General features: G+C 45.3%; 2 long non-coding RNA genes across 4 annotated transcripts; one reads left to right on the top strand and one right to left on the bottom strand.

Annotated features, from left to right (window-relative positions):
• Positions 1-20641, bottom strand: LOC105085832 (uncharacterized). Of its 3 annotated transcripts, none has more exons than XR_004137175.2 (5): positions 20578-20641; positions 17551-17641; positions 15219-15305; positions 9445-9632; positions 1-930 (listed from the first exon to the last, which is right to left on the bottom strand). It is a non-coding gene; the product is annotated as an uncharacterized LOC105085832 (long non-coding RNA). The 3 variants fall into 3 exon arrangements; XR_010383880.1 differs by lacking the exon at positions 1-930 and adding an exon at positions 1290-3058; XR_836862.3 differs by lacking the exon at positions 1-930 and adding an exon at positions 6884-7911.
• On the top strand, positions 20637-27818 carry LOC135322886 (uncharacterized). Its single transcript, XR_010383881.1, has 3 exons — positions 20637-20725; positions 20828-20980; positions 27613-27818. It is a non-coding gene; the product is annotated as an uncharacterized LOC135322886 (long non-coding RNA).

Below are 27818 nucleotides of genomic sequence, written 5' to 3'. Positions count from 1 at the left end.
TCAGCTTCCAATGGTTGCAAGAGCATCAGGAGTTTCAGGTTTACACGTTCAGAGAGTGTCAGAGCTTGTTTGTCCAACCCCCCTTTTGGGCATGGAAATCGATGCCCAAAGAGACCAAGCCAGAGAAGACCTAGGCCCCCTGCCTTCCAGGCCTGGGTTTCAGCCATGACCCCGTGCTGCCCTCCAGGTACGGAGTGAAACACTGAGCACAAACGTGCATGTGCGATTCCACTAGTGCCCGTTATCACAAAGGATAGAACATTGGATTCACAGTGCCAAAAAAAGTGTGTGTGTGTGTGAGTGCAGGGGGATTTATGAGGTTCTGTAACTGGGACATCCAGGAGGACCTCTGGCACCGGCAGGCTTCTTGGGATCCAGTTTTGCTCTCTGCATCTCCTAGGTCTTCTCTTTTCCCTCAAGAGAGCCACCAGAAATTTCAGGATCATGTACCATGGGGAAATATGAATGCTTCCCGTCCCTGTTTTGTCTGCAGAAATCCCAGGATTCATCCTGATTGGGGTTCTTGTGTCCCGTGCCCTGCTGTAAGCCAATCACTGGGGCCGGAGATGGCAAGGTGTGAAGGGATGCAGCTTGGGCCATGTGCTTCACCACCCCATGTGCTTCAGACCCTTTGGATTGAGAGTGGGGTGCTGCCCAGAAAGGGAAATGGGGCTCAGTGGTTCACAAAATGAAAAATGTCCTCTGTGCCCATGTCCACAGAGCTCCCATGTCAGATAATAAGTTATTGTGTCTATTGTGTTTCAACTCTTCCATCTCCTCAAATTAGGGAGTGCTTCGCTGTCTGGCAAACAGTGCAGTTGTGACAGCAGACATGAACGCAGGAAAGGCTGGGGCGTTTCCTCGGGTAGAATGCAGGGCCAGGGTTTAGGTAATGTCACAGCCTCCTGCTGAGCTAACCCATGTCTTATTCTTCACATGCAAACAAAGAAAAATCAAAACCAATCAACCAATGAATAAATAAACAAAACTCAAAGCTTGATTTTTCAGATTGCTAAGAAAGTCGGACTAAACATATCCCAACATAAAACAGGGGCTATTGTAGTTACGTAAGGAGCTTTCTTGGTGCCTGGAAATATGGAACCTACCTCACTGAGCATCAGTTTATTCACCTTGTAAAAGTCAGGTAATGTCTAACACTTGCAGCTAACAAAGCTAGAACACCACTATGTGTTAAATACAAAAAAAAATTATAGAACGATGTATATACCATTAGAACATTTATATAAGAAACAAACTGCAAAGCACATAGAGGTTTTTCCATATGCACATATAATTAGTTGCATAAAGTGAAGGGTTAAAATGATACTGACAGTACTAATGGTAGCAGTGAGGGGTGGGGGACAAGGAGGAGAAGAGCGGGGAGTAGCAGGGAGTAAGGATTGGGATCAGGAGGGACAGTCAAAGGGACATTTGCTTTTAGATAGTTGAACTTTCTGCAGTAAAAATATAGTCACATTCTATTTGTGTAATTTAAATTATTAAAATATAAAATAGTTTGAGGTTCTTACTAAAACATATTAAGTCATTTGAATTAAGAAATCTTTGATTGATAGCTGAGTTTAGAGGGAAAAGAAATGCTGATTCTTTTCGGTTTTCTGATCCTTATGAATGTTTATCCAAAGCCTCCTCCTTAGTTCCAGGTAGTCGTCCACCTTTGATGAATTTGTAGATCTGTAGAACTGTAATGCTAGAAGGAACTCAGAGATCACCGCTGTTCACCTTAAAGAGGCAGGCCACTGGGGACTGAGTCCAGTTACCTTCCTGGTTCTTTTCCAGATGACCCATCTGACAGTCAGGTCAGGGCCCCATGCCTGGGAGTCCAGATCTAGAGGGAAGAGCTAATCATAATGCTTCCTTCCCTACTCTGGTGTAAGTTTTAAATCAGGCAGTGATTATGAAATTATCAGGGAGCTGTCAAACATGATAAAAAGGCTAGAGAGTGATGTCATTGCTCGTGTCTCCGTTTTCCTGAGCCTCGGAGTTGATACAATTTGCCCAAGGACTCATAGCTGCAGGACAGCTTTAGCTCAATCATTGTCGCAGTCCTGGTGGCACTTTGCAATGATGCTCATGTGACATCGTCCACAGATTGTGAATGTGCTTGCGTTCTCTACTAGGTGGAGAGTTCTGTGATGCCAAGGACCAGATCCCAGTCATCTTCTCACCCAGCATCTATCTAACATCCAGCAAGCTTTCAGGGAATGTTATGTATGGAACTCTCTGGACTCAGCTTCTCCTCTGAATAGAGTCAGGAGCTAAATTGTTAATATCCTTTCCAGTTGTGAGGGTCTGTGATTAAAAAATCGAGATGTTCACTTCAACAACACTCCTTATCTTCAACCAGATGGTCAACTTCCACCAAGTCTTCCAGAGCTTGGGTATTTCAGCTGGATGAGAAGCTGAAGGGTCAACTGGTCCTTTCAGGTCTGAGGAGAGAGGTTTCTGCAGGAATCACAACTCTGATGTCCTTGGCTGCTGTGGGCTTGGAGGTAATAACACCTTGTGTTTATGTTGCCTCTCGCTTCTGAGAAGCTCGAAGGGCTTCCCAGACATTATCTCACTGTTTCTCATGATCATTCCTTGGCACACCCTGCACCAATGGGTTATATGGTTTTCCCACAAGCCTCCGGTGGCAGAGTCAGGACCAGGACCCAGGTCTGCAGACCTCTCATTGCATTGTGCAGCTTTCAGATGGATGCCCTGCCTCTGCTTCATGGAGAAGAGACAATTTACCATCACTGTTGTAAGAGTTTGGACATCTGCTGGAGAGCCCTGGGGAATAACTCTTCTCTCCTCTCCTGCTCCAGCCTCATGAAGTTGATAATGTATGAGCTGATTATAGAGGAAAACTGGAGCGTGGATGACTCATCCTCTGGAGGAATCTGGCAATGAATCCGAGACACCTATTGATGTCAGAGTGGAATATGGGGGGACATTGGAAGCCTGGGTGGTCTTGTAGGCTAGGTAGGTATTGTTCTTCAATAATGCAACATCAGAAACCATAGTTGGACCATCCAGTTCGTTCCAGGATTATTTCCTAAATGATAAAATTGTATTAGGGATGCTGGGGAAAAGGACTGGCCTGGTGGCCAAGAGATCTGGGTTTCATTTAAGCGTTATGTATTTGGTTGCCATGTGGCACTGAGATAATTAATCTCTCTGTTGTTCAACTTCCCCATTCGTGAAAATGGTCCATACCTGCCTCATCAGTTTGTTATACAGAATAAATAAGAGACAATGAGTGTCAGTCATGGTTTTCCAAACACCTGGGATACTCGTGAGTGCCAGGGAATCCTCTAAGCCGTAGTGATGCCAACCTCAGCAAAGATTTGGGGGAAATTAGTTTTATATTAAATAAGGATAAATTTATTATCAAGTAGCAAGCTAACATTGAATACATTTTAAAGATGAATTTCACTTTGCTCCAGAGGTGGAGGAGGGCATGACTGGTCCTCTACCTCCACATCCCACAGGGGGGACTTCTACCTTCTCTGCCATTGGGTGCTTTTCTCCTGGATGGAGAAGTTTGAGAAGTGTTTGCTTAAGTCGTTCATTCCTTTGCTTTTTTCTGAGTTATAGTCTTACATCCATTTTGGTCACTTAGCTGATATTAACTCAGGTTCCTGTAGCAATGACTTCACAACTTAAAAAAAAAATCGTGTCCTCAGATTTTTATCAAGTGTCAGTATAACAAATGGTTGTGTGGGGAATGATTCTGCATTGCCTGCAAAGCCACTGTGGAAGATTTGGTCCCTTATGTTACTTACTGCCTCCTATATAAGGATGCAGATGATAAACCTTTTTCTCAAATTTTCTGCCCAAGAGAAATTTGTCTCCTCTGAAGAATGGGTGTACTTTTGATCAGATGGTAAAAGCCAGGTAACTCATGACTTTTCTATTTTTGCCTTAGCAGTCAGGAGGCTCAAGAGCTGTTTTTTTTTTTTTTTTCTTATATTTAGTAAAAATTGAATCCATGATTCCTGGCATGATTATCTCCGTTCTTTCATAGAGTGGCACGTCTGTATATTTAGCCATCTGGTGTTTTTACTATAAGATCTCTCCAGGTTTTGTTTTTTGTTTTTTAGAAATAGGGTCTCAATGATAAGGAACCCAGTTCTGAGACAGAGCAAGAGGATGAGGCACTAAGACTCACATTTAAAATGTAAAACCAAATTTCTCCGGAGGACAAGCCCGGGGCAAGCTTGGGAAGGAGCCTGGTGTGCCTGCAGGCCTCTGAAGTGCCCGCTTGGGAAGAGCATCTCCACTTGACGGCCCACTCTTCTTCCTGCCACCTTCCCCGACGTGGATCCGTCACAGCCTGTTCTAAGGCAGACAGCCCCCCACCCCAGCACGTGCAGGCCAGGTAAGGGTACAAATGGAGGCTGCTGGTCATTCCCTCGTCCCCTCCCCTCCCCACTCCCTTCCATCCCCCACCCTGCTACACACCAGCATTGATGGGCTTTGGCACCCCAAAGACAAACACTTTGCCAACTTTTTTACCCAAGTATTCCTGAGGACAGGAAAAGGTGGGATGTGGAGGTAGAGCATCACTCACGCCCACATCCCTGGACCACACCCAGTCCTAGGGGTGTAGTCCCTGGGGCTGTGATCTGCTCTGGGTTTGAAGAGCTGGGGAGAGATCAGATAGGGCCTGGAAGCGAACTTTGCACAGGCTATTTGCACAGGTTATGTCAGGGTCCAGGTACCCAGAGTTTGCCCTGGAAGGGATATGTGAGCCCCTTGGTTCATGGCCACATGACCTCTCCCCTGTAAGGAAGGCCAGAGCCGGGGAGGGGGAGGGAGCCCTAAGGCATAGGGCCCAGGGCAGGGGTGGTGGTTGCCTGGTTCTACTATTATCTACTGAGAGCCTTTGTGCTTAGAAAGACTACCATTGTCATCAAAACTGATCTGCTCTGTGTCTTCTTCAGTCATAGGATCCTGGAGTACTGATGTTGGAAGCGGTTATGGAGACCAACTGTCTAGTCCCCCATTTTGAAGATGGGAATATTGAGGGCTAGGGAGGCAACCAACTGGCTCAAGCCCTTTAATTAAAAAAAAATTTTGTGGCCATTTCATTTTTATTTTTTGTGGAGGGGAAAGTAGTTAGATATTTATTTATTTATTTATTTAACAGAGGTACTGGGGTTGAACCCAGGATCTTGTGCACGCTCTGCCACTGAGCTATACCCTCCTCCTGCTCAAGTCCTTTAAATTGTACTCTAAATATTTGTACCAAGTCGTCCAAGGATTAGGGTTGAGTAAGGAGAGAGAGATTTATAACCTTATGTAATGGGGATCGCATAGCCAGATCCGTGTCAATTGAACACATCTGAGATTAAAAATTCCTAGAGGCTTGTAGATGAACAAGGTGTAAGAAATGAAAGGTGGGAGGCAAAAAAATTTCATATTCAACTTCCACGGTCAGAAAAAAAGTATTTTTTCCCCTTGGTTATATTGTATTCACTCAAATGTGCTATTGCAGGGCAGAGATAAAAATTAACAGCTTTGTTTCCTGTGATCTCTTTATCAGTCGAAGTACAGGACTGTGGCTCTCAGTAATTTTAATGGAAAAACTGAGGTTGTATTATCAGGTGATAAGGCTGTGTCAGGTGTTATTTTATTCTGTTATCTCCCTAGTTCAAGGTGAGGTGTTCTAGCCCTGATGGATGAACAGGGATGCCGTGACTGTGATGTTCCCTGTGCCTTGACCTCACTCCACCATTTAAGATAATGGTGGCAGGTGAGAGAGGACTCTGGGGCCAGCTGAATCTGAGCACAGGTCCCAGGGGAGGCTGTGACAGCTGGGGTCCTTGTCGTCGGAGGCTGGGGCAGGTAACTTGAGAGTGCTGCAGACTCTGTCACATGGCCCAGGTCACCTACCTTGCAGAAGCTTTCATGACTTCTTAAGGAGAATTTATTCAGGGAGCACCAACTGCTGATCTCGGATGTTTCCAGCGGAATATATGATAGGCAGGCAAAGATGAGTCATGCCGGTTCCTGCAACCCTAGGGAAGCTCCTGCCAACAGAGGGCTGCAAGTTTTGTCACATCCTCCTGCTCTGGGCTTCCAGGGCACATCTACCTAGCCGTACTCTGGCTTCTGTCACCGGGTGTAGCCATTTATTTGTCTGCATGACTGTTTGCTCCCCTGTTAGAATGCAAGTTGCTCTGGGGCAGAGACCAGATCTTAGATGTGGTCTCTAGTGAAATCTCAGTGACAGCTGAAATGTAATCAGGGTTTGTGTACTAAGTTTATGTATGAGCACATTCATTTATTCATCTGTTCATTCATTTGTTCATCATCCAATGTCCAGTTGCTAATTTCCATTATGTAACTACCTCTAGTCAGGCCTCTTACTGATATCAGAGGTCTAAAAAAGGAGTGGCTTTGCTCTGAGTGTCAGGTTTGGCTCATGGAGGACAGAGGAACCTCCTGCCCTAGCTCCCTGGTCACGTGTAAAGAAGCCCCTGGCTTCTCGTCATTTGTCAGCCCTCGCGGCAATTCAGAGCTGGTTGTGAACAAGACCCCCTCAGGTGTTGTAAAATGAGTGCTTGCTACCCATGGGACAGGCTGGGTTCTGACTGCCGTAGTTCTGCCACTTCTCAGATGGGCGAGAGGGGACAGGTGGCGTCCCCTCCCTGAGTCTCAGTTACTTCATCTGGGAAACGGGGGTAATACAACTCGGTCTTTCCTTCTTCACAAGGCTTTAGAAAGAGTCATGGGTGTGACTAATAAAAGTGCACTAGAGAGAGCAAAGATTATTACAAAATAAGACAAATCCCTCTTCACTCTACCCGGGGACCCATCATGTGCTTTGGAAAAAAAGCTTTCCATAGGCATACACCCTGCATTGCTTTTTGTGTTTAGCATAATTATTTCTTCTCTTTATTATGTTTCTGACACCCTGTAGGAGTGGCTTGGCAAGCAATGGAACCAACCCCCAAACTGCCATCCTCGGACAGCATCCAATTTCACTGGAAGCCCACATGGAGCTCAAGAAGAGTGCATCCTCAGCAGGGGCTTTCTTACGGGGATTTTATGGTCGTTGGCTAGAAAGCCAAAGGAAGTCTTCTGGCCTGAGTGGCTCAGCCCTAGAAGCGGCTCAGTGCCTGCTAAAATCAAGGGGCGTGCCGAAGCAAGGAAGGCGCAGGAGACCATCCGAGATGAAAGACAGCATCTGCCAAGACACAGTTTCAGCCTCCTCTGCTCACTCCTGCTGGAACGGAGTTGAAATAATGGTATCTCCTTTCAGTTGGTCAGAGTCCTAGAGCCCTGGGTCCTAGAAATGAATCTGCAGGAGTGATCTTGGACAAGTCCTTGGCCTGTTCAGTTTTCCAGGCTCTCATCTGTCAAATGAGCAAGCTGATTAATTCCCAGGGTCCCTGCTAGCTCTGACATGTAATGATTCTATAATATCCAACAGTTTTATGATTCCTGGATACTCTGAGTTGAATTTACAGCCATGTAGCCCTTGTCTTAACAAGTCCTCCAATGTACTTCTGACCCCTGTCTCTACATAAGGACCCACTTATTCATCAGCAGGGCCTGGGGACCAACAGGAGCAGGCCTTCTCCTCCAGGGCCTGACCTTGCATTACTACTGACTGCTGTCGGGTTTAAGCTGAATATTGGACCAGGAGGCAGAACTTGGGTTCTAGGCTAGATCAACTGTGACTCACTTAATCCCTTTAAGGCGCATCTCCAGTGAATTCCTTTTTGTGAAGGTTTCCCAGATTCCCATCCAGAAGATTCTGTTCCTTCCCTGTTCTCTTCTTAGTCTGTGAGGGTGGTGGGGGCTGGCGCCGTCATCTAGCTTCCCACAGATCCCGGGAGAATTTTGTACATGGTCAGTGCTCAGTAAACACGAATCAGCGGCCTGAGGAATTTGAGGCTGAGATTTGAATTAGAGAGGGATTTAGACTGACAGATAGAACAAACACATTTCTGTGTGATCTCCTTGGTGCTTGGTTAATGATCCCTTGAGTCCAGAGAACTATTTAGGTAGTTATGAGAGTAAGGAGGGAGTAGATAGAATTATTTGGTTGTAAGTGACAAAAGCCCAATTCACACTGGCTAAAGCAAAAATGGGGTGCTTCTTGGGGGCAGATCTGGCTTCTGGTTTGACAGTCAAGGCACAGGTACTATTGTCGGCTCCTGCTCCCGGGCTCTCATCTTTGCTTCCTTCCCTGTTGGTTCTGTGCTCAGACACACCCCCCCATGGTGGCAATATGGCCAGTAGCAACCCCAGGGAAAATGAATCCTCAGCTTTTCCAAAAGAGTGCTGGGCCTATCTCTCAAAGCTTATTATTAGTTAACAATACTTGTAGCCAAAGACAAAGTGGCTTCTGACGGACTTTGGTCTAATTCCATTCCTGGAGTTGGGGGAGATCTAGGGGCTGAGCTGGGGGGAGGGTGTACCTAAAGGGAAAAGCAGTGGTGCTGTAACCAGAAGAAATGGAATTGATGCTTATGGCAAAACCAATGAAGTGTGTCTTCAAAATATTCCCAGCGTTTCAAAAGCCTAATAGAAACAGTCTATTAGTCCTAGACACTAATGAAAATGTCATTTTTTTTGCCTTTGTCTGAAATTAGATCAGCTCAGTTCGAAAACACTGGAAATCTCTTATGGACTGGAAGCCCTTTGCCTCGCAAAGAATGGAAAGGAAAGTTGATTTCTGGCATACCCCATTTAATGACTGATTCGTGTTAACCTTAATTACTGTGAACTGTTTTCCTTGACACGTATATTCTACATGTATCATAAATAGCTTTACCTGGGGTGGAGGGCTGATGTGTGCTCTCAGCCGGTAAAAGCTGAATAAGCCTGACTTGCTCTTTCAGCCAGTGCTGACTGGCTGCCCTGCCCCGCAGGTGGCTCTCAGTCAACGGGCACTCCACCGGCACTTTGAGAACTGAGAGTTGTTGACAAAATTTCTTTCCCTCTCTGTGGCCCTCTCTTCCTGCCATATGTGTTGTGTTCTGGTCAACGCTTTGCCATGAGAGTATAATTATTGGAGGAAGAAAGTTGAGTAACGCACTGGAGCTTAAAATGCAAGATGCAAGAGGTCTTCAAAGAAAGTGTCCAGAATCTAGATGTAGAAGCAACTAGGTAACTGTGGAAATCTTTTGACCTTAGGGAGGGCCTGAGCACATCTGAGCCCAGGGGGTAAAACCTTGTAATTACAGGTAGGAGAAGCCATGGCCAGAGCAAGTCATAGCTTGAGGGCATTGGAAGGAACCAGAAGACCCACTGCTTAGGAGAGCCCGAGGCTGGGGACAAGCTCCTCTTCTGGCCAAGCGACAATATTTTGCTCTCCAATTTTGAAGATTTACAAATGTTAAAGAAAGATTTTGTAACTGCTTCATGTAATCATTAGAATATCTTAAGGAAGGAAAAAGAACATTTCTGCCTAGCATCCCTTACCTTTAAGGGACTCACTCTCTGCTCAGGTTTTGTTCTTTTCTCCGTAGTTCAAGTGGATTCATCTGGAGCACCATCCTGCCTAGTGGGCTGTAGATCTGAGGCAGGGACAGGGGTCTAGAGAAGCAAGCACTTCCTGGACGTTCCTGCCTGTGGTCTGGCAGAGAGTTGGGGAGGCACCATCCAAGGACCTGCAGTGGTGAAAAGGAGAGCAAGTCACAGAGAGGAGGCTGTGGATAGCATGCAGCAGGGAAGAACTAGTGGGGAACCCCTGAACCCGTCCATGGTTCACATGGAGCTCTGTGTGAACCAGTACGTGTATTTGAGTTAAATGCTCCTATGAGTACATGGCCTCTCTGGGCTACCAAGTTCACCCAGAGCAAGGCAGGGATCCAGCCCACTTGTTCTCAAGTCATGAGATCTCCACTGCCTGAATCAGGAAGCCGTTTTAGAGATGATCCTTGCCCAGTATCCTCATTCCACAGATGGGGACATTGAGGCTCAGGGAGAAGAAGATGTGCCCACAGCAGTTAGAATTTTGGTATGTTTGTTCTGCCATCTACTTCTATCAGGATCAAGTAGGAGTGCTGGTTAAAATGTGGATTCCTGGGAGCCGAGTCGGACTTATGAGATTAGATGCTCCGGAAGTGCACCTAGGAATCTGCATTTTAGCAAGTATACCAGGTGATTCCTAGACACTCCAAATTTGAGAAGAGCTAGTCTAGATTCAGCATGGACCCTGCAGAAGGACTCCTGGCTCCAGGCTCAGTGCTGACCCTGGAGGACTGCCAAAGCTGGTGACTGTGGAGAAGGACTGATCCAGGAGAGTGAACTGGGGAGCTACCAAGAGTGAGGCTGTGTCTCCATTCTTCCTGCAATTTGAGGAGGCCTGGTTGCCTTTTTTTTCAGACGAGTTAAAAAAAAAAGAAATTAACCAAATGGTTCCGTTTGCCTATCCGGCACCATGATGTTTAAATGAATGTGTCTTGAAACTGTTACTCCCTAAACTTTAACTGATCATTTGACAGATGAAAAAAGCTCACAAAGTCCTCCTCTCTTTTTTAAGTTAATAGCTCCTCTTTAGTCTCCAATACTGCATGTGTAACAGTTTAACAGATTGGCACGCAGCCTTCTAGGGCGTTCACATCTAAAACAAGCTGAAATTGCTGAAAACTGCAAGAGATGATCTGTAAATCTTAACTACAAAGATTAAAATGAAAAGAATCAATCCTTTTTGTTGTTTTTACAATGACTTAGCTCTTTACTGATAGTTAAAACAATAGTTACCTCTTGCTATAAAGTGGTGTGCATTGTCTTACATTTTACTATGTGAAGACTTGTCTTAGCATTTTAAGCCGGATTACTTTGGGATGTCCTAGGACCTCAGTATGACTAGAAGCTAGTTTCTAAAATTTTAATTTTCAACTATAAAAAGTTAATAAAGAGTTCACCAAGTTACTAATAAAGATTAAACAAAAGAAGACGTTTGTTTTTTTTTTTTTCCTTTAAAAACTCAGCTTGTATGTACATGCTGCTTTAAAACATTTGACTGGGATTCAGGACAGAGATCCGATGCCGGCTCTGCTCTACATATGCTGTGCCAAGCTGGACAAGGCACTACCCTTCTCTGGGCTCAGTTCCTCCTTCCATAGTTTAAGAGGGTCAGACAGGTGATTTCTGAAGACCTCTCCAGCTCTGAATGTTTCAGGATAAAGTACCCAAGAGGGTGATGAAATGCCCCACAGTGTGGGAGGGAACAAATATGTCATGATTTTGTTCCAATTTAATCTGTTTCACATTTAGTGTGGTCCAATCTGAGGCAGGTCCTCCGTGGAACACAGATGACTCACTTCCTGTCCTAAGTGGGGCCTTCTCTGAGGTGTGGAACAGATCCTTCCTTTAGACATCAAGCCAGACAAGGGGATCAAGTCTGTGGGCCTCTGGACAAATTCAGCATGCTCTTTATCTGTCTAAAATTAAACCTGGTAATCAGCACACACACACACACACATGCACATGCACACATGCACACACAGACATATAAGGACACAACAGTTTAGAAGGTAGGTGTTCCTGAAAAGTGTGCCCTTCAAGTTTTTATGAACACAAGCGCAATTGAAATGAAGATTAGGGCAAACATTTTGTCAAATGACAGATACCTTTTGTGTAAGTAATTATGAAGGCTGGAAAAGCCCAGCATATTTATCACCTCGTCCAGGGAGCCTTCCCTGACTGCTACTGACTCCTGGTGCCTTCACTCATCTGCCCTCCCACTGAATCCCGCTTTGCTTTAAGAGCTGGGCCTGCATAAGAAGGTATAAAATCACACTCTTAAAGCTACAGACTCCTAAAATGTTAGCGCCAAAAGGGAATTTTGAAATGTCAGATCTCTTCACTTCACCTTTATCATTCAATTTATTCATCCATTCACTTAACAAGTATTTACTTAGCGACTACTAGGTGTTAAGCACTGCGCTAGGCAGAATACATAGTGCAAAAACAAGGCATAAAAGGTTCCTACTCTCACGGAATTTACATTTTGTATGTGCAGGGAAGGCGAGTCATAAGCAAATAAGGGAAGTCTGTGATAATTAATAGGCTGATGGAATGAGGAATTACCAGTCAGGGAGGGAGAGCTACTTTAGACGGGATAGGCAGAGAAGACTTCTGTATGGTGACATTTAAACAGGTATCTGAAGAATTAGAAGGAGCTATTGATGGTAAGAGCTTAGGGATGGAGAGAAAAAGTAGCTGGTGAAGGTGGATGCTGAGGAAGAGTTGAGAGGAGAGATGGGTCAAGAAAGGTGTGGGACTAGGATGGCTGCCATGGGATGCAGGGAAGTGGGTGGTTTCAAATAAATTTTGGAGGTAGACACCGGGCTTGTTTCTGGATTCATCAAAGGGGTTGGGAAAGGGATCAAGGGTGACACCTTATCTTTAGCCTGAGAACTGGGAGGAAGGCTACATGGAGATGGGAAGATTGAAGGAATACAATCCTGCTTTCGCAAGAAATCCAAGAAACCTATTTTGGCTGTAGTGAGTTTGATTTTCTTATATAGATATTCTTAATAGACATTCTAGCAGAGATGTTGGAAAAGGCATTGATTCTTCTTGAAAGGCCCTCTAACTATTTTTTTTAAATGAGTGCATCTGGGTTGTTTTGTTATTGTTGTTTCTTTATTATCGTTTTTAAATTTTATTTTTAGTGGGGAGGTAATTAGGTTTATTTATTTATTTAACGGAGGCACTGGGGATTGAACTCAGGACCTTGTGCAAGCTAAGCAGGCACTCTACCTCTGAGCTACACCCTCCCCGCAGAAACACCCTCTAATTATTTCTAAGGTGTTAGCTTTTATCTCCTGAATTAGACCAAAATTCTTCCAAAGGTAGGTAGGCTCATATTTCATATTTCTTATGTCTCCTCCATAGAGTTCTGAGTGAGAGGAAAGTAACACAATTCTGACACTCTCATGTTCTGGGATTAGATAGATCTGGTGTGCTGAGTCTGCTTGCACTGTCTCCCAAGAGACACCTGCTAACATTTCAGAAATATTGGGGGTTGACAGTTAAAGTATCCTTGCATTAGGCTATGGCAGTTTCTCACACATGGAATTTGGCAAACCATAACAATCAGGACTGTTTTTGTCACAGAGTCAGGTTACCAGTACATCTCAGTAAGACCCAGAGTTACCAACCAAATGCCCTTTGAGGACAGGAAGTAACCTGTATAAGTGATTTGTCCAGATCTAGAAATATTTCTCTTGATGAAATACCAAAGCATGCTGTCCCCTTGCTAGGCTGAAATTAAAACTTAAGGAAGCCCAGAAACTTAACTGTCTCAATATTAAAAAATATATATATTCAGGTTTATATACATATATACACAATATATATAGTATATATATATAAATACATATATACTATATATATATTATATATGTATATTACAATATATTCAGCTCCCTTCTCCCTCTCTCCCATAAATATTTTAAAATTTGGATGATAGGAAAAGCCATGATGGACTTTATACAGTCTGCCTTGAGATGAAGCCAAATTTTCCCCTCTATTTAGGGAGTGATACATCCCCTCTAAAAGAGGAAGCTCTAAGATGTCAGTTGCCATTGTAGAGGTTCCAGCCCAGTGTTGCTACATCTTTTGCTTTTTCAAGAGAAACCAGAAGTCTGAGTTTTAATGAGAAGCTTCCCAGCTGCTAAAAGTTGACTTAAATTTTTTTTTTTTTTGAAAAAGCACTGTGGGCCAAAAAAGAAAAAACAAAACAAACAAACAAGCAAAAAACACTTGCACGGTCTTCATCGGGCCCCAGGGCTGCCAGTGTGCAAATCTATTTGAACTTATAGATGGTCATCCATCTGGGGGAAGGGAGAGCCCCCTGCCCCGAATATGCCCGAAGTCAACTTTCCCGTGAACCCCGGCATGTGGCATTTAGACATCAAATTTATTTGATTAGGAAACGTTGTTTCCTAACGATGTGCATGCACCGTGGAGCAAGTGCACATTGGTTAGATTTGTTCTCCCTGCTTGGCTGTGGGCTCCCCTAGGTAAGCACCATGATGGTACCTTGGTTCCTCCAAAGCATGGCGTCCTGAGGACAGTAAATAGGGGCTTGCTATGGAAGGAGCCTTGCAGACACTTGCTCAGTCTCTTGAAGAAACTGGTGCCCAAAGAGATGAAGTCACTTGTCCTGGGCCTCAGGAGTGAATTAGTAAAGAACTAGAACCAGAACCCAGATCTCTAAACAGAGGATCCTGGGGCTGGAAAGGACCTGGGGTTTTCAGGAAATATTTGCTGAACTGATGAGTATGTAAAATAGTGACAGAAAGTTCAAGTGAATGTATGAACGAGTGAACACAATCTGAAATGACCAGCTGGATTTATGGAATGCAGTTTAAAGTAAGGATCACGTGACCTGGGACTTGGTTTTAGTTTTTCTACTCATGATCATGTTGCCTCAGGCATGTCCTTTATCCTCTCTGGTCCTTGACTTCTTTTTTAATCTATAGGCTGTCTTATAACTCAGTGTTATTTCAAAAATTGTAAACTAATAGCAATAGTCAAAATCATTGAGTGCTGCATGCCAGCCATTGGGCTAAATGCTTTACATGAATTTTGTCCATGATTATTATAATAGTTCTCTGAAGTGAGCACTGTTTTTATTACCTCCATTTCATTGATGAAGAAACTGATGCACAATATTATAATTAATCTGTCCAAGTACATAAAACTTGTAAGTAAACAGCAGATGAGATTTGAAGCTAGGCATTATGCTCTGGATTTATAATAGCAATAAACATATTGTGAGAAATAAAAGGATGACACAAATGTATGACTAGAATGTTTTGGGGAACTTCAGTGCCATGGCATTCCTAATGCTCTTGGAAAAAATGATGTTCAGAGATGATACATTTTTTTCCTGTGTTTCACAGTGTAGAATTGACATTAGCATCAACCTGAGTATTGGAATAAGTGACCTCCGGGGAACGTTTTAGGGTAACAGAGATCTGGTTTCCAGTCCTAGAACTCCTTTGGGTAACTTTGAGCAGATCCTCTCAGTTTCTCTATATATGCACATGGACTCGAACACACTAGAAATTATTTCGGCTCTGATATTCAAAGGTTCTATAGGATTTGATAAGAAGCTAACAAGAGTCAGGATTATTTTGGTTGCAAATTACAGAAACCAAACTCAAAGTAGCCCGAACCAAAGAGAGTATTTATGAACTCAGCAACAGAAAAGCCTGAGTAGTCAGTAGTCTTACTTGAGGCTTGGGTGTATCCAGGGGCTCAGATAATGTCGTCCGGGTTTCTTCTCTCCAGCTCTCTCCATGGATGGGCAGGACGATCACCTGTAAGTCTCACATTTATCAACTAAATAAAGCCAGTGGGAAAAAATAATCAACTTTCCTAAAAGCAGAAAAGTCAAAGTAAGGAGTTGGATTGATTTGCTTTGGTCTCATATTCACATTCGTCATGATTTTCATCTTCATATAATGACTCAGCTCAAGATATGTTTACCTCTTTGGCTATGTGGGAAGAATCTATCTCGTACATAGTACACGGGATGGATTTTCCACTGAATGAGAACTTTCTGCATGAAAGGAAAGAGAGAGGGTGCTGGGCATGAAGCACAGAAGTTGACTCCAACCAGCTTCACCTCCCACTTAAGAGGAAGACTGACAGAATGGGTATTTTGGGTCTGAACTCTCAGCTCAGAATCTTATGATTCTGCTTACGCTGCTTATGCTCTGTTGTTGGTCTTCAGTATTAGAAACAAGTCATTGCTATATATGTCTCTTGGAAAGTTTCCCTCCATCTTCAGGGACATTTGGACTCAGTGACATCAACGAATGTCATAGAGTCGTTATTTTGCCCTGTAGTTACAGTTCCTTGGAGAAATACAGATAGCAATGATCTCAGCACAGGTAGTAAATTAGAAGATAAATGATCAGGCTTTGAGCAAAGTTTGCCAGAGCTGTATTCATTTATGAGGAATCAGCCAATTAGACCACTTGGCTAATGCTTCTGATTTAACCCGCCACCCCATGGTTGGTATTGGAGAGGGTGACCAGCCTCTTTGCCCCTTTTAGCCTGCACAAGTGGTTACCTGTGCTAATCAGCAGTGGGGCATAGGGGCAGAGGGCAACGGGGCAGGAAATATCCACCAGCAAGATATGACGGATGACAAAACCACTCCTTTTATGACTTCTTTGAGGCTGATGGACACAAAAGAATTTGATCAGTCTTCCACTCAAAAACACCTACACTTACAGTTTGGATACTTCTAGTGTTTTAGAGCTGGGAGAATGTTTAGACACTACCCAAATACAACTCCTTTACTTTACAGATGAAGAAACTGAGGCCCAGAGAGGGGAAATAACTTGGTCAAAGCAGTACCGCTAAGGAGTCACTGAACCAGAACTTCAACCCAAGGCTTCTTATGCGTTTTCCAAGTGCCCCTCCCCAAGTGGCAAGCTCTTTTTGGTTTGTCTTCAGGACTCTTGTAAACATTTTGAATTACGGAAGCTTTGCCCAGGAGGAAACTTCATTTAATTTTATCTTCGCTGGAAGTGCAGGAAGAAGATTAAGAAGTGTCTGTTGCAATGCCTTAGACCCGAAAATTCTCAACTCTCACTTCTCCAAGCTCAGGGAAGGAAGTAATAGTGTGGGGTTCCTCAACATTAGAAAATCAAAAAGAAATTCATGAATCTTTGAAGGGAAGAAATATAAGTTACGTTTACTTTCCTAAGTCTGTGTTTAGTTCATATCAGAAGAATGCTAAAGAAGGAGTTTGGGGACCTAACCTCTACTTGGTTGTGGATCTTGATGAGTAATCTTGGCCAGCTCATTGTCTCTGGGATTTGATTTCCTCATCTGTAAATTTAGCTGAGTCTTAAGACCCTGATCAACCTCAGGCTTTAGGGAGGTCTAAAAACATTTCTATGCTTTGAGTATCATTGTTATGGATGGAGAAGGAACTTTGGCGATGGAAGGTAGCCAGTCTAAAGTCAGTCTGTATCTGCAAATTAATTGCCCTCCTTAGTTATCTGGCCTGGTGGGGCAAGAATAGGAGCCCGAGTCCAGGACCTGACTGTGCTTCCCTTTGCTCCATGAACTTGGGCAAGTCCTTAACTTTCTCTAGGCCTTTAAAAAATAACAAATCTCTAAAATGGGTTTACCACTGTCGCAGGCTTGCCTCACAGGGCTGTTGCATGGAGATAAAGGATGTAGAAATGCTTGATGGTATGAAGCTCCTTTAGACGTGTGACTGAGTTTGCCCTTGGTGACTGAAAACAGGGTAGAAACAGCCTGTAGATCTAGTCAAAATTTCAGTGTGGCCAAGATCCCACTGGTGGAACTGATTTTTTTTTTCAGGGTCATTTTGTTTTCCCAGTAATGGTGTACACTGAAACAGCGTTTAATAAAATGTCCATATATCAAGTTTGCCTGGTACGGTCCTGTTTGCCATGGTCCTCCTGGTAAAACTAGCAATCATTTTTCACTTTCAAAAGTGTCTCTATTTTTTTTGCAGTAAGTTACATTGTTATCCCCAGATTTAAACATCATTCTATTCCACCTCTTTATTTTACATACTGGGAAAAGGAGGCTCAGAGAAGCGAAGTGATGTCCCAGATTCACCTAGTTGGTCCAGAACCTGGACTTGGCAAACCCCTTCTCTTTGTACCTGGGAAGAAAGTGGAGGGGAAAGCAGGGTGAGAGAATGCTCTCTTTGTCTGCCCTTCAGCTTCTTAAACAACTCTCCTGAAGGAGCAGCCCCACCCCTCTCTTGATTTCCTGGAAAGTGATCAGCAGTCCTGTGGCTGCCAGTGGCCAGGAGGGAGCTGGGGGATGGAGCGAGTGTTGCAGGATGCTGGAGAAGGAAGCTTTTTTCTTTCTGTACCCAGAAGAACAATCCCAAGGGAAGAACCACTGCCTATTAATAACTAGCCCTTATTTAGGCTAAATATTTTTTAAAAAATTATGGTTCATGGAACACTTCTATATCCATAATCTCAATTTGTCTAATTCTTACTTCCTTTGGAAATTATCTTGGAGGCATCATTATTCCCATTTTGTGAGAAAATGAAGACCTAGAAAGACAGTTGAGTTTCTTTAGGATTCACAGTCAGTGTCAGAGTTGGGAAGAGGGACTGATCTCCTAACTTCTGGCCCAGTGTTCCATCTACTTCTCATTGCTTCCTGCAGGGTCTAGCTTTACGCATCTCCTAGGAGAAATCTCACTATAATTAGGTATTTTGGTGTTCAAGTAACTAAATCCTTTTGGGTGCAGCCCAAGGCAGACCCCCCTTACATACTGAATTTGGCTCTGTGACAAATCATAGTGTTAGAACACAGTTCATGATTAACTGTGGGCTTTGTTCTGCCAACATCTTTGCTGAGAAAATGAGTATGTGGATGGCGGAAAGGGTATCACGTCCCGGGATAAGATTTTCATCATTAAAATTGTTGCTAGGTTCATGGGGAATAGGATCTCACTACAGTACTTAACGGTGCTGTGCTTGCAAATCACTGACCTGATAATTTGCAGAATCCCCACTTCAGAAAGATTTGTTCTAGCAGAGACTGAAATTCTTTATTTGGAACTTGACACATCCCAGGCCCATAAGGACATAGCTTGACAAGGTACGCAGCTACATCCATCATTACTCAGCACCAAGCAGGCGACAAGGCAGGGCAAGGCTTTGGTGGGCAAGAGTCAGGGACCCCAGGTATGTCCTGACTCTGTGTGTGACTCATGTGATGTTAAGAAAGCCACTTTTCTGTTAGGATGCTCAGCTGCTTCAACTGTCACATGTTGAGATTGAATTATTCTATGTGCTTCTAATTTTGCAAGCCACTGGATTCTTTTTCCTGAGAATGCTGTGGGAACCTAGCATGGAGAAGTGGTGAAAGAGATGGGGCTGAGGACTTGTAGCCCGTTCATTTAATCAACTTGTGTTGCCATGTGATACGTGCATGAAAGATGTCGGGGTGGAAACGATTGGCTAATTCCCCAAAGCCCTTTTAGTCCCCAACACTAAGCATCCTAAGGACCACTAATGTCTTAATAATAGATGCTGAGCACCTGAGGGCTTGCAGGGAGCCCAGAATTCAGGATGCATGCCTAGGCAGACAGGGAAAGGAGGTAGAATGGTGTAACAAAGAGTAGAGTTTGGAGTGGAGGGAGGCATGATTCAGTTTGCTAGCCTTCACAGGTGCACAGTGCTTTATAGATTACAGAGTTATTTGCACATCAATTGTCTCTTTAGAGCTTGCCCAACACTGTACATTCAGGTATTCATACAGCGACCTTTTATGAATCAGCAGTGGTGTGCCCGATATGGTGGTAGAACTCCTGAATATAAAGAGGATTCATTTGAGCCTCAAGAAGCTCATGCTCTGATAAAGGAAAAGGCATGTAAACATGTGATTGCAATTGCAAAACTGAAAGGCTCTAAGGGGGGTGCATGCAGATATGGAAGGGAGGAAAGAAATGATTCGCTTTCCCGGGGAAGGGGAAGGAGGTACACCTAGGGTGGGACTCTGCGGGTGGAGCTCCCTCAGCATTGAATCCGGGTCCTTCAGCCTGGCAGCAGGGGTGGGGCGGGGTTGAGGCTTGGAGAACCCGGCCTGGGGGTGGGCAGGAGAGGCGAAGCTCAGAAGCTAGGCTGATGGGCAAGGGCTTTGAATGAAATGCAAAGAATTTGGACCCCGTGGCAATGAGCTCTTGGTTCTCCAGAGAAGGAGACGGGCTCACCAGAGCCTGAACCGTCTCCCGAGGCACAAGCACAGGTGAGGGAACCACAGGGCCTGTGAACCCGGCGTCCTGATGCTCCGTCTGCTACCCTGTGCTGCCTCCAGCAGGCCTGAGCCAGGCAGGCCCCGCATGGGAGAGGCCTCCGGGCTGTTTATCCGGCTCGGTGGGGCTGGCTCTGGCCCGGAATGGAAGTGGGTGGGGTGGGGGCCGTGGAGGCGAGGAGGGGCCTGACAACAAGGGCGACATTCAAGGCCTGCGCTGGAGCCGGGTGAGGAGAATGGAAAGCTACAGTCTGCTGGAGCGTCCAGCCTTGGCAAGGCGGACGGGGCCTTATAAGGAAATGTTGTTCTCTCCCAGCCAGTGGGGCTGGGACGGAGCCCTGTGCCCACAGGACAGAGCTGGCCTTGTGGGGGGAGGCCGGGGTGCCACCCACCGCCCGGCCGCTGTGAGCAGCAGCTCTCAATGGGCCGCTTCTGCAGGCTCAGCACTCCCTCTGCCCCGCGTGCGCAGCCCCCAGCCCCCCACCCTCCCACTCCCCTGGGCCCGGGGCTGATTGGTGGAAAGGGAAAAAACAAAACAAAACAAAGACTTGGCCAGTTTTCAGGCCTCAGTGTTGTTTGATGCCGAATTACCCCGAAAACAGGCTCCAGTCAAATTCCCTCTCCTTTCCCTGCAGGGTGCACGGGAGATGGCTCTGTACCCTCTGTCCCTGCCCTGCACCCAGCTGTCTCCTCCTTGTGACCCCAGAACTCCCAGCGCCGGGCCCTGAGGACCTGAGGCCAAGTGGGGAGGAGGTGGCGGAAGGTGGGCAGGAGCCTCTGGCACACTCTTAGGAGAAGGGCGACTCTCTTCAGAGTCCTTACCAGTTCCGGGCAGGCCAGAGGGCCTGAGAGACTCAGGAGGGCGCAGAGGGAAAACACAGCCGGTCTCCAAAGCATCCTCCTTGGGAAAGGACAGTCAGCATCTATCAGCTCCTGGAAGGAGTGCCTCTCCACAGCGGTGCCGTGAAGGGTGATTTAAAGCATCGATCCCTGAGGGATCTCCCTGAACCTGAGACTGGGGGTAGGAGCAGAAAAGATGCTCAGTGTGGCCTTTTGCTTTGCCTATTCATAGACTCACAGATGCATGAAACCCTGGAGCTACCAGGAAACAGGTCAGCCAGCTCAGCTCTCCACCTCCAGCAAACTTGGCAGACCTTCAGGTGGCCTGTGCTCTCTCCATGACCGTGAACTCAGTCCCTCAAGCCAGTCCCTCCAGTATCCACAGGTGAGTGCCATCCGGGACCACCCCGAGGGCACGGTCTGGAGCCCCAGAGGCACACAGTGTACAAAATGCAAAGGAGAAAGTTATGAGCTCTGAAAAAAGCTCAGAGAAAATGCTCTTAAAGTTGAGAGAGAGGGACATTCTTCTTGAATAGGTGACCAGAGTAGTGGACAGTAAAGGTCAGGACAAAGAGAAGACATTTGGGCTGGCTTACTAGGTATGGAGGGGTGGGCTTGGCTAGGTGTGCACCCCTGGGAGAGGGGAGCTTTGTTGGCACGTGGGTTAGCACCAGACCTTGGAGGCCCTGAGTGTCAGAGGGAAGAGGAGACAAGTGAAAAATAGCTGGGAGCCACTGAAGGCTTTTGAGCACCAAAGAGGCTGGGCTTTAGGCAGCGTGGTCTGGTGGCACGGTGGAGGGAGAGGCACCCTTTCTCCCCATTTCAGTGAAGTCAGGCAGAGCTCTGGATGGGCTGTATTCCCCTTCCCGGGGCTCGGAGGCCTGGCTCTCTAGAGGGCCACTCAGACCCCAGGACTTCAAGTGCTGCTGGGTTGTAGAGGTGCTTTTCGAACAAGCAGTGATGCTTCCTCAGGAGAGGATTAGGACTGGCTGCTTTGGTTCACTTCTCTTCCTGAATTGAGGCTTTTGTACACAAGTCATTCGTTCAGATGGGGTCAAGAAACCCCATCTTCAGTTCTTTTTGGCAGGAGGTGATCCAAAAGCCCCCAGGCTTAGAAGGCAAAGACACAGTGATGCCATCTCATCTCAGAGAGCCTGTCCTTTGCTGGCACCCACTGTTCACACACCTGCGCTTGTACCGCTGCTGATGGCGGACCAGGGGCCTCCTCTGTTTCCCCATATTGCTTCTTCCCTTCTTTTCAAGGCCTGCTGCATCGAGGCACCACCACTCTGAGGAGGCAGGGCCCTTTGCAGAGTGCCTCGGGCCCCTGTTGCGAGGAGAGCAAGGATGACTCCTTGCTGGTGAGGAGCGCCCGAGGGGCTCTCGGGCAGAGGGTTAAGCTTGCTCAGTGCACCGGCCCTGGGTTCTGTGGTCGCTGGCCCCACAGGGCTGTCTCTGCAGCAGGCTTGGGAAGAGCTTGAGTTGATCCTCACCTGATCCTGCCTCGTGGCCTTGAGAGCTAAACTGGAGGAGCTGACGCTGTGAATCTTGGCAGCAATTCTTACTTCCCACCCACATTTCCCTCCCCCTCAATGCAGACACTGACCTTTAGGGTCACAGAGATACAGTTCCAGTCACCGAGGAACTGGCTGCTCCCTTGCCCATCCTGTAGGGAGGCTTCATTTTGAATTTGTATTAGACAAAAGTGAATTTATTTCTTCCCCTTAAAGGTACATGAGACCATGTTATGGTGTGATAGTGTCTTAACCCTAAAGAGTAAATTTCAAATAATAAACTCAGAAGGTGGCTAGGGTCCTTATGTGAACGAAGTCTTCTTGTCACCCATTAATTTTTGCCACCACCGTTTAAATTGTCTGCTGGTCTCAGTCTCTAGTCCAGGGAGATGTCATTGGCAAATCTCTTCTGTAGATTTTCATTTTGTTTAATTTTACCTAATTGTTCATTCCTTATTCACCTGTTTATTTGATTTGGTAATGAGTAGTTCACAAAATACAGAAAAGCATAAAGGACATGCAGTAAAGGTCCTCCTCTTATTCTTTTCCCAGTTTCCTGCTGTCCTCGCCCGAAGCAGCCTGTGCTGCAGTTTGCTTATGTATCCTTCTCGTCTGTGATGTTCTTATGGAAATAATTATCAAAGACTTCCTTCATCCAGTAGGTATAGGTTCAGATTCAGAAAGACACAAGCCTGTTCAAACAGAATTTTCTCTGAGCAATTGCTTTCCCAGGTTTGCCTGCCTGGGGGTGCCGAGCCCTGATTCCGGACGTCAGAGAGCCCTCACCTGATCCGGGTGTCTACGGGTGTCTACAGAGCGATTCCTGATGTCCTTCGGCCCAGCCCTTTATCATGATGTGCTGAGGATGCCCAAGCTCACTCTCCAGAATGAGATTTAAACACCATGCCCCGCATGATCTTATAGAAAATGAATCTTACACAGACCATACAGTGAGTTCAGGTACCAAATTAGGGAGGTTCTAGGGAAGATCTGGCATCCAGGTGACTAGGGCTGAGGGGAGAGTCCTGGTGGGGTTAGCATCCTCTTCTCTGGGCCAGAATTCTCTGGTTCCTCATGGTCTGATCTGGACTGAAATACCCATCACGTGCTCTAGACCTCTACTTGCTGGCCACAGAGAAATCTCAGTCTGTGTTTGCTCACCCTGGGACTGGCAGCTCCACCAACACCTTAGCTGTTCTCCGATTGCATGTGAGCACTTCCTTGCTTATGGATCTGGGGGCCATGGCCTGGCTCCCCCGTCATGCAGGGGCACTATCTTGTTCAATGATGATGCTGGAGCTGCGTTTCCTCAGTGAGGATCAGGTTTCATCAGTCCTGGCAGCGCTGGTCTCTGCATGCTGGTTGCTGGGAAGGGTTTTAAAGCCTCTGTGGTGGGAAAGGTCTCTTCCTGATTGGAGTCCAAACTGAAAATGGATCCTCCATTTGCAACACAGTGACACTTCCAGCGTGGTATCATCAAACATCTCTCAAGCAACAGCAGCTTGGAACATTATTGTTTAAACACTCCTTGCCCCAAATTGTGTGGGTTTCACTTACAGAAGGACTGACATGCTAAGTGAGGCAGGAGCAAGTCAGCACAAACAGAACTATAAATAACTTGATAGAGACAGATGTATGATATCGAACTGGGTGGGGAAAACAGATGTGGATAAACAGCTGGATAAGAATACAGATTTGAACCTACTGAAATACTAAGATGCTTTTATATCGTACATAGTACATAGCTACTAAGAGAAAAAGTTACCTATGGTTCTTTTATCTTTTGCAATCATTTTTATTTTCCATAGTACCTTGAATCTTCTGGTCCGTATACAATGCACCTTTTAATGTAGCTGCAATCACATCACGTATTATTCACAGTCTGGGTTTTTGCTTAATATTATAAGCACTTGCCATATTGCTCCAATCTTTATTTTATGGCTGCAGAAATGCCATTGTGGTGATTCACAATACCTTTCTTGCTTTTACCTATTGTTGCAATTTTATGTCTCCAGATGCTTAGCGTTATGGATAATTTGGTAAAGAACATCCTAGGATACTTAGCTTTGTGCTTTTGTTGATTTCCATTGGAGCAATTTCAAGGAGGCAGATGACTTGGCCAAAGGGTATGGACCCCCTTAGGAAGAGCAGCATTTCCTCTGGCACAGAGCTAACTGTGTCGGGCAGAGCTCTGAGCCTCAAACTGATCTTATTGGCTTGGTGCTCTCAGCCAATAAATAGCATGTCACCTGGCAACTGAGCAGAAGAGCAGAGGTTTACTAGGCCCTGAGGGAGACCTGTTTCTCTACAAGTTCTCTACTTTTGACAGCTAAGCATACATGACTGCCATTCCAGGGGTCTGCTTTATTGGCAAAGGGTGCTCTCTTTTGGTTGCCATATAAGGGCCTCTGAACCAATGATTCTTTGGGAGGAAAAGCAAACCAGTGTGAGACCCCAGTTCTGTCCTGTGGCTGCAGGAGTGAGGGTTGCAAGTCACTGTATTCCCAGTGCAAGGATACCATGGTCCTCATCAGTGGCACTGCCCACGCGCTCAGTCCTTGTGGCAGATGTCCGGTTACATGCAACCCAGATGTTAGCCAAGGCCCTTGGAGAGTCTATTAAACTTGACCCAGTCCCCAGTGCCGAGCCTTGTGGGAGCCTCAGATCCACAGCCCCACTTCTGCGAGCGCCCCTTGTGTATGTCATCACGCCTCGCTCAGCCTTTGTGCCCTCTCATCTGAGTGTGTACGTGGCTCTGGCCCACATCAGTTCAAGGGGCAAAACTCAGTTCCTTCCCTAGTCTTCACAAAAATTCACTCACCCCAGGCCTTTGTGAGTTTGGTAAGTTTACAGAAGATAGAGGGTCTTGGGGAGGGGTCTCATCATAGACTGGGCAGCCTTTGCTTTCTTTTAACCCCTCCCATCTCTCTTTCTTAGCATTACTCCCCTGGGCAACACCCGACTGGCTTCCCTCCAGCTTCCTCAGGATGGTTCCCCCACATTCAGGCTCCTTCTGTGCCATCCAGTAGATACAAATCACTCTCCAAAAGGAAGTCTGCTAGATAATATTTCCCCCTCTGTCATCAGTACCATGCCCAGTAAGGAAGGTGGAGGGTAGGGAGTTTTATTTTGTTTTGATTTTTTAAGCGAGATTGAACTTCACACAATGAAGAGTTTTTTGCAGCTTACTTTATAGAAATCTTCTCACTCAGGTCTCCCAGTGACTCTGACAGGTGATTAGCTGGACAGGCCTTGTTATCCTGCCTTAGAGGTGAGGTAGCTGATAAGGAGAGGGCAAGGATCTGTTGCAGGCCACACAGTTGATCTTCTGATGAGCTGGAGCTGGAACTCAGATCTCTCCTGTGCTCAGCGTGTGGTCCTTCTTCCACATCACACTGCCCGGCCATCCGTTTGGGTGCCTCATGGGGCTTTAACCATGGCAGACATCCATAAATGCCCATTCAGGAGGCATTACTGAGCTCTCATTCTGTGTCTGTCTTCAAAGAGTGCAGAATGAAGGATGCATGAGTAAACTGAGGGACTTCTTAATACCCTAGTACCAACTCGTAGTTAAAACCAGGTGTGACAGACCAAGTGTGGTATATGCACAATGGAATGTTAGTCAGCCACAAAAAGAACTGAAGTGCTCAACCCAACCGAAAAATGGGCAGAAGGCCTAAATAGACATCTCTCCAAAGAAGACATCCAGATGGCCAACAGGCACATGAAAAGATGCTCAACATTGCTAATTACTAGTGAAATGCAAATTAAAACTACAAAGAGGTATCACCTCACACCAGTCAGAATGGCCATCATCAAAAAGTCTACAAATAATAAATGCTGGAGAGGGTGTGGAGAAAAGGGAACCCTCCTACACTGTTGGTGGAAATGTGAATTGGTGCAGCCATGCTGGAGAATAGTAAGAAGATTCCTTAAAAAACTAAAAATAGAGTTACCATATGATCCAACAATCCCTCTTCTGGGCATATATCTGGAGAAAACTCTGATTTGAAAAGATACATGCACCCCAATGTTCATAGTATCACTATTTACAATAGCCAAGACATGGAAGCAACCTAGATGTCTCTTGACAGATGATTGGAATAAGGAAGATGTGGTGTATATATACTAAGGAATATTACCTAGCCATAAAAAAGAATGAAATAGTGCCATTTGCAGCAACATGGATTGATGCAGAGGTTATTATACTTAGTGAAGTAAATCAGACAGAGAAAGACAAATATCATATGATATCACTTATATGTGGAATCTAAAAAATATGATACAAAAGAACTTATTTACAAATCAGAAATAAACTCACAGACAAAACAAACTTACGGTTACCAAAGAAGAAAGGTGGGAGGGAGGGATAAATTAGGGGTTTGGGATTAACAGATATGCTCTACTATATATAAAACAGGTAAACAATAAGGACCTACTGTATAGCACAAGGAACTATATTCAGTATCTTGTAATAACCTATAATGGAAATGAATCTGAAAAAAATACATGTGTATAACTGAATCACTTTGCTGTATACCTAAAATATTATAAATCAACTATACCTATATATATATATATATACTATATATACTATAACTATATATAAATTTAAAAAAAGGAAAAAAGAAAGGTTCAAGTCTTCATTCCATCATTTTTAAAAAACTTTTTCTTTGGTGGGGGAGGTTATTTATTTATTTATTTTTAACGGAAGTACTGGGGATTGAACAAAGGACCTTGTGCATGCTAGGCATGCACTCTGCCTCTGAACTATGCCCTCCTCCCATTCCACCATCGAAAAGAAAAAAAAAAGAAATGAAATGCTGACACACTGTAACATGGCTGGATCTCAAACACATGACACTAAGTGAAAGAAGCAAGGCACAAATGGCCACATATTCTAAGAGTCCACTTACATGAACTGTGCAGAAATGGAAAATCCATAGAGATGGAAAAACTGCTGGGTGCCAGTCCAGGCAGAGGCAGAAATTGACTGCTTAAGTGATTCTTTCGGTGGTGAAAACGTCTTGGAACTAGATAGGGGTGGTGGTTTCACCACTTTGGGACTCTACTAAATACCACTCAGTTGTAGACTTTGAAATGGTTCATTTTATATTGTGTGATTTTACGAAAAAGGAAAACCACGCCAACAAACATAAGCCAGGTGTGAATTTCATCTCCCTGCCCTCTGCTCTCCCCTTCCTTGCCTGGTTCCACATCATGATATTGCCTCCCTGGACAAGGAATGAAAACGCAGACTCAGTTCTCTACTCTGTCACATATCGGCAGAGTGGCCTTGAGTAGCTTAAGCCTTCCAACCTGCAAGATGAGGAAATTAATTCATATTTTATCCAAAGTCCCTCCCGGGTCAGTCTTCTGGAATCCAGAGGACAGAAAGGGGGATGAAATCCACCAAGGGGAGGGAAGCACTTTCTGAGTTCTTTTGAACCTCTCTCTTCTCGGCTAGTAGAGTGCAGTGACTTTTAATTTCCTCTGTCCCCAGGCACCAGGGAAACAGTCACACAGATAACAGCCTCGGCTCCTGACCTGGCTGGCACTGCTGGAGCCCCCACCATGCTTCATTGAGCAACGTGAGCCCCTCGGTAATCCTGTTAAGCCTCCAGGGCGGTGAGTCATTTTCCTACCACCCAAACACCTTCCTGTCGTGTCCCGGCAGGGAGAGGCGCTCCAGCCAGAACGTTAAGACTT

Source organism: Camelus dromedarius, chromosome 2 (assembly GCF_036321535.1).
Source record: "Camelus dromedarius isolate mCamDro1 chromosome 2, mCamDro1.pat, whole genome shotgun sequence".
Lineage (NCBI taxonomy): Eukaryota > Metazoa > Chordata > Mammalia > Artiodactyla > Camelidae > Camelus > Camelus dromedarius.
This window is presented reverse-complemented; position numbering and strand designations above follow the sequence as displayed.